The sequence below is a fragment of the Eptatretus burgeri genome, chromosome 2 (genome assembly GCF_056783735.1).
Source record: "Eptatretus burgeri isolate ZD-2024b chromosome 2, Ebu_testis_v1, whole genome shotgun sequence".
In the NCBI taxonomy this organism is placed as follows: Eukaryota; Metazoa; Chordata; class Myxini; order Myxiniformes; family Myxinidae; genus Eptatretus; species Eptatretus burgeri.
This window is the reverse complement of record NC_140962.1, coordinates 104,260,976-104,268,475: the sequence shown is the minus strand read 5'-3', so window position 1 is coordinate 104,268,475 and position 7,500 is coordinate 104,260,976. Positions and strand designations below refer to the sequence as shown.

General features: G+C 42.7%; 1 long non-coding RNA gene across 1 annotated transcript in view; it reads left to right on the top strand.

The window, feature by feature from the left end:
- The window catches only part of LOC147032720 (uncharacterized), a 25,361-nt gene that overhangs the window by 16,035 nt on the left and 1,826 nt on the right, over positions 1-7,500 (top strand). Inside the window, exon 2 of the long non-coding RNA XR_015055320.1 lies at positions 1,961-2,123. This is a non-coding gene — a long non-coding RNA (uncharacterized LOC147032720). The remainder of the gene's footprint in view (positions 1-1,960; positions 2,124-7,500) is intronic.

Below are 7,500 nucleotides of genomic sequence, written 5' to 3'. Positions count from 1 at the left end.
GAGGTGTGCGGTAGGAATGACGGACCGGTTTAAGGTAAAAGTGGGATTGCACCAAGGATCGACTCTGAGCCCTTTCCTGTTTACAATGGTGATGGACAGGTTGACGGACGAGATCAGACTGGAGTCCCCATGGACTATGATGTTCGCGGATGACATCATGATCTGTAGGGAGAGTAGGGAGCAGGCTGAGGCGAGCCTCGAGCGGTGGAGGTACGCACTGGAGAGAAGGGGAATGATAGTCAGTAGGAGTAAGACGGAGTACATGTGCGTAAATGAGAGGGAGGGTGGTGGTATGGTGCAGTTGCAAGGTGTTGAGGTGGGGAAGGTGGATTGGTTTAAATACTTGGGATCAACTGTCCAAAGTAACGGAGAGTGTGGGAGAGAAGTGAAAAAGAGAGTACAGGCAGGATGGAGTGGTTGGAGAAGAGTTGCAGGAGTGATTTGTGACAGAAGGGTAGCTGCAAGAGTGAAGGGGAAAGTATATAAGACGGTAGTGAGACCAGCTATGTTGTATGGTTTGGAGGCGGTGGCACTAACAAAAAGACAGGAAGCGGAGCTGGAGGTGGCAGAGTTAAAGATGCTGCGATTCTCGTTGGGAGTGACGAGGATGGATAGGATAAGAAATGAGTATATAAGAGGGACAGCGCAGGTAGGACGGTTTGGAGACAAAGTGAGAGAGGCGAGATTGAGATGGTTTGGACATGTGTACAGGAGGGAAACTGAGTATATCGGGAGAAGGATGTTGAAGATGGAGCCGCCAGGCACAAGGAGAAGAGGAAGGCCAAAGAAGAGGTTCATGGATGTGGTGAGGGCGGACATGCAGGTGGTTGGAGTGTCAATGGAAGATGTGGAGGATAGAGCAAAATGGAGACGGTTTATCCGCTGTGGCGACCCCTAACGGGAGCAAGCCGAAAGAGGAAGATATATATATCTGTATGTATATATATATATATATATATATATATATATATATATATATATATATATATATATGTATGTATGTATATATATGTATGTATGTATATATATATATATATATATATATATATATATATATATATATATATATATATATATATATATATATGTATGTATATGTATGTATATATATGTATGTATATGTATATATATATATATATATATATATATGTATGTATGTGTATATATGTACATGTATGTATGTGTATATATATATATATATATATATGTATATATATATATATATATGTATATATATATATATATATATATATATATATATATATATATATATATATATATATATATATATATATATATATATATATATACATACATACACATATATGTGTGGTGTGAGGATATTGTGCTGTCCTTTGAAAAGGACATTCGTCATATTTTCGGCTGTTGCTCAATTATGGAGATGAATATGTTGTCAAAGGTCCGAGGTCGTGAGTCCTTGCTGCCAAAGTCTGAACTTATTTCAAGTTCAGTTTGGTCATTCAACACTTTGTGTGCTCAGGTATAATGTACTTCAACAACATGCAATGTTGAGTTTTATCAATCGTGTATTTTTTTGTTGTGTCCTTTGACAATCTTTTCAATCATCTTGAGCAACTCATTTGTGATATTGTAAAACATGATATTTTCTTTGCTCAGGGAAACCAGGTATATATTTAAATTGTGACAAATTGAGGCTTCTCATTGCTGTTTAAACAGCCTCATATGAAATCGGATATCTTGACAAACATATAAGGTTTTACGGTCACACCATCATTGGTGAAAATCCCTTGTTCTTGAAATATTTTCATTTGAACATAACACAGTGCAAAGAAAACGCTACTTTGGTAATCATGGCGGCCTTTGCCGTAAAATTCTACATTGGCCTCACCTTCCAATGGAGGCTCTGTCCTTTCCTCCTGTAATCTCGCTTGTTACCTCGCGCTCTCCTTCACTCTCTTGTTCTCCCTTCCTATTCCAGATGGGTGTCGTGAGTGCTTTCCAGGGTGGCTCTTCCTTACAGGGCTCTCTCCGGCGACAACCGTCGGTAGTTAGCCATCAACATGATGTAACAAATATGTCTACCCCTACGCACGCAGCCGCTGTCGGCTGTCCTGCACCTCCTTCCTCTGCAGCTTATGGTCGTGAGTCTCTTTTCCTGCTAACCTGCATGACCAAACCTTGAGTTTCTTTTTCATGCTTATCCTAACATTTGTTTTTGTCATTTCCAAGCTTTGTATTTTTTTCCATCTTATTTCCTCGTTTCGTTTTCCTCATCTTATCTTATTTCCTTGTCTCTTATTTCCGGTGCAAGAGAAGGCTTTAACTTCACTTTTTAACATCTTTGAAGTGCTCTTTAAAAAAATAAAAAATAAAAACTGATGCCAATTGACTCCCCACTTGCCTTACAGACGTTTGCTCCTTTAATTTCTCAGCAACCTCAGTATTACCACTTTACTAACAAATGTGTTTTTGACTTTTCAGCTTCTCTACCCTCAGCACAGCTCAGCAGAGCAATTGCTCATTCACTCAGCCTTTTCATCTGCATGTTTTTTTTAATTATTATTGTTCTTGCTTTGTTTTATTACAATATTTTATAATTTGCTTTGAATTTTTGTTACAATTTCGAGCACCCTGGCTTCTGAAGTTTTCCGATAACATGAAACACAAATCAACCTTCAAAAACCCAGAATTACTATATCTGATTAACTGTGTGCCGTTGTTTTTATGCCTCCACTGAAGAAGTTGCCGGAGGCATTATGTTTTCGGGTTGTCTGTCCATATGTCCATCCATGCTAATTTTCTCTGTTTTCTCTACAACCGCTTATCCGATTGACACAAAATTTTCACCATAGGTGTGAACACTCATGTAGAATATTTTAATGATTAATATGATGTCACAGGTCATGTGGTATGGCAGCCATGTTGAAAAAAGGAAAAACTTTGGACCCCTCTGTATCTCCGAAACCGCTCCATGGAGAAAAAATTAATACTTGGCACATGTCAAGTAACTCCCCATGGGAAACAAGTGCTTGTTATTATTATGATTATTATTATTATTTGATGATGATGGCATGGGTGGCTTCGTTATGACGCCATAATTGTCTCCGTTGAACGCTTTATTCGATCAGTATGAATTTTTTTGAAGGTCATCTAGGGCTAAATTGTATGAGGGGAAAAATTGATGATGTCATCGGTCATGTAGTTCGGCGGCCATTTATTTTAACATAAAAACCTTCAAAAATCTTCTCCGAAATGGCTGAACAGATCGAGGCGAAACTTTACAGGTATGATCATCTATCCATGAGGAACAAAAAGTTGTTCACCTATGCCGTCATAGGTCACATGGTTTAGCAGCTATGATTTTTTTGGCAGAGGCTTGAACATGGCTGGCTTCATGACGGGGTTGACAGATCGAGGGGAAACCACCCACATGATGACATGTGGGTTGCATAATTGGTGGAGAATGGATGTTGTCCATGTGTGGGCATGATGTTTTGGATCGAGTGTTGGTGTTTTTTTGCTCACCTTTTCTAATTCTCTGCACCATCCAGTTTTTTCCCATTCATATCAGAGGTGTTTATTGCGTGGGTTTGTCCACGATCTCCCAAGTGAGACCACCCAATATACGCGTGAATACGTCCCTCCCCCTCACCCCCCCTCGCCCCCCTCACTTCCACTTCCCACTTCCTTCACTATCGGTGACCACTTCTTTCACTCCATTTGACACATGAACTCTCTAATCAATAGTCTGTACCGGCCATATACAAACTTCTCTGTGACCCACAGCCATTTCAGAGGTAAGCAGGACAATTAATTATTTTATAAAGTAAGAAATAAACTTACACCAGGCTAATGTAGTTCACACTGACAGCTTCTGCCTTCAATGGGAAAATCTGCAGCTTTGCCTTGCACAATCGGTCTCAGGTGACCTTTATTCCATGACCTGTGAACTTCCTCATGCCTTCCAGGCTGCAAATTGTTCCCACTTACATTGTTGCACCGATAAAAGAAAGAAAAAAAAAAGGAAAAATTATCTCAAGTTCTTTTTGCTCCCATTGTGACATGTTTCTAGCTATTAAAAGCTAATGTGAAGTGGGGGGACAATTTGGACAATATTTTATGATTGAGCTTTTGAAACTTCAAGTTTCATTTTAACTCAGGTTCTCACTGCTGCATTTTACCTGCCAAATAGCTGTTGGACTGTATGATTTGGATCTTAAATTGTAATCAGTTATTTCTTAAACATAAAAACCTTCAAAAATCTTCTACGAAATGGCTGAACAGACTGAGGTGAAACTTTACAGGTATGATCACCTATTCATGAGGAACAAAAAGTTATCCACCTATGACATCATAGGTCACATGATTTGGCAGCTATGATTTGTTTTTTTTTGAAGAATAAACCTTTAAAAGTCTTCTTCTCCAGAACGGCTTGACAGATCGAGGGGAACTTCACCCACATATTCCCAAAGCTTTGGGGATAGCAGGTTGTTCATGAATAATTAATAGGTCACATGGTCTGGCAGCCATATTAGATTGAATGAAAATCTTTAAAATATATTGTTGTGGGCCGGGGGTCGGTGACGAGAACGACCGCTCGGTGGGGAAGTTTATGCCATCTCCCACCAGACTCCCCAGAATTATAGGACGTCGCTCTGATAACTCTACGAGCCGGCGGGTTGATTAATCAACTGTGAAATGCCAATATCTCAACCGCATGGCGTAGGGTTAATTGTCTACATCCAATACACCCAAGTAACCACGCAGCCTTGGCTACCGGAGATTCACGCCCTCGGAACGTCTGGCCGAACCGGATCACTCTACCAGCTACGGTAGAGTATCAACTTACACCTACCAACTCCGGCTCGGATGCAGCCGAGCGGGCCTGCCCACGACGTTCCGGCTATGATGTACCGATTACCAGGGATGAAACCCCTTTAAACTCAGATATGAACCATGCTGGACCAATTAAGGAGGGACGGAAACAGACTGGGTTCATTTCTAATAAATTTATTTACAGCAAAATCAAAAGACAGAAGAGGCGAGACTTGAATGAATAGGCAGGAATTTACAATGATACAAAAACACATACAATTCTACTTAAAGACGGGCCCACACGCAGACACACACACAAAATGAAAAGAAACCCCAGAGTCTTTATTTGATCGCTCGCAGCCGTGAGGATAGACGAGCTGGGGGTCAGAGTTCATGGGTACCTGTCGTCGCAGGAAAGCGTGCTCGGTAATGTGGCACCTCACGTGGCTAATGGTCGTCGGGGCACGGTCCGGGAGTTCGTGCCAGGCTCGTGGCTCATGACGGAACTTGCGTGGCGAATCGTCCGCGCTCCCAATCTCCTCTCCGTGCACGTACCGACCACGACTCCCTCCTTCCTCGCACCACCCGACTCAGCGCAAAACATGACTCTTGGTAGGCTCCTCTCCGTGCACGTCCCGACCACCACTCCTTTTCAGACTCCTATCCGTGCAGGTGCCGACAAAACCTCTTTTCCGTGCAGCTACCGTGACCCAAACTCTGCCGCTCCACCACCACGAACAAACTCTCCCAGTGCCAACGCCAACCACAACCACCCTCCGAGTCTCCGAGATATATCTCCTCCCACCACGGGGAGGGGCCTTGGCGAGAATCATCTCACTGTCCATCCCTCATTGGCCTACGGTCGCACCCTACCGGGGCAGAGCCGTAGCCCTTCCAAGAAGACCCCATATTCTCCACATGGCCTCGCTCGCGCAGAGCAAGAGGGTCTGCCCTGAAAGGCCCACCATACAAAAACTATCATTTGTGGGGCCCGAGGACCGGAACCGCGAGGCCCCCTATTGGCAAATCAAGGTACGAGCGGCCAACAGGCGGTGATGGAGCATGATGGGCTGGTTGGGTCTTGCAGATGGGATGATAGATATAAGATGAGATGTAATAACCTAACTAGCCGTCACAACACACACATTTAATCCTCCCACTAAACAAAAGGACGGGATCCTGACTACACTCGTACTTACCGGCATAACTAACTTTGAGACCTGAATGTTGAGTGCACATGGTTTCCAGATTCGTAACAATATGTTTCTCTTGAACCACTTCATCAGTTGACGTGAAAAATCAGAATTATGATTGAATAGTCATGGGGAATATATCTCGACTAACATCGAGCTCGTTAAAAATGGGAGGTTAAAATCTCGACTAACGGGAGGTTAAAATCTCACAATGTACCAAAGGGTTTTAACTCCTGTGGAAACGTTCCAAATTGATGGTGGGTTTGCGCGCACTTTGAGGAAAGACACAAAACCTTAAGCTTTGGTAAAAACAAACGTGTTTATTCCCAAACCAAAAGCAAGAGTTGACTGATTGGTGGAGGGATAAGATGGCGCGTAGTGGTGGAGAAGAAAGGGGGACACTGAATCCATAATTAATAATCATGTACAATGAGAATAAAATGAATCGAAAGAAATCTAAGGCGCCTCACTCCAGACTGGAAAGGGACAAAACCGGGGGACTCAGCTCTGGTGGTAACGGGCTGAAGGATAGGCGTGGAGCAGCCATGAGCAGGAGATGATGATATGATGAAAGCACGCAGGCAGGTTGACAAACAGGCTCTGCACAAAGGTAGGCAAACAGGACGATCTCTCAGAGCTCTCCTCCCTCAGCACTCGTTCTCCTCAGTCTCTGTTCTCTTCTGAGCTCCTTCTCTCCATTGTGTTCTTCTTAGAACTTATGATCCTCTTTTTTTCCTCAGACCAACCGCTCTCTTTCACACCCAACCGCCCAATTAGGCTCCTCCCTCCTCTCCCGGGGCAATGCTCCACCCCGAAAGGTGATCCGAGCTCCGCCCCTTGGGAGCCGGCTCCAACTCCGCCCCTCTCTTGCTCTCTTGCCAAGTCTCCCGGCACCCCTGGTAGAGGTTTACATAGGGGTTTATACACACGATTCGTTTACCATAATCCCTAACTAATTATTACCACGTAGCACCCCTTATATGGTGCATACACAAACAAAACATTCATGAAGCTGACGTGTCCCTACTTATTTCATCAAGATTGGCTAATTACTTGTACACTGATCATGCTATTCCATGCATTTAATATCTGGTGTTTGGGAATATCTAACCCCCCCCCCACCCACCCCCACAAACATAACAAAATGTTTCAAATTTCAACCTGATCAGACCATGGTATGACATAAAGAATTTCATATTTTGAATCAGAGTTCAGGGATTTAAATCAAACTTGGTAAAAGTATGTATGATGATATAATAATGGGGCGGAGGCATATCTACACACACACACACACACACGCACACACACACACACACACACACACACACACACACACACACACACACACACACACACACACTTGCCTTATTTATTATAGTAGGATTATCACAAATTATGAAATGGAACTTTATGATAATTTGAATTTCTTTTTAAAAGAGTGGTGTGACTTCAAAAGCTTTATTAGAGGCTATGACACATTTCAGAGTTTTTAGGAGTAAAGCAACTCAGC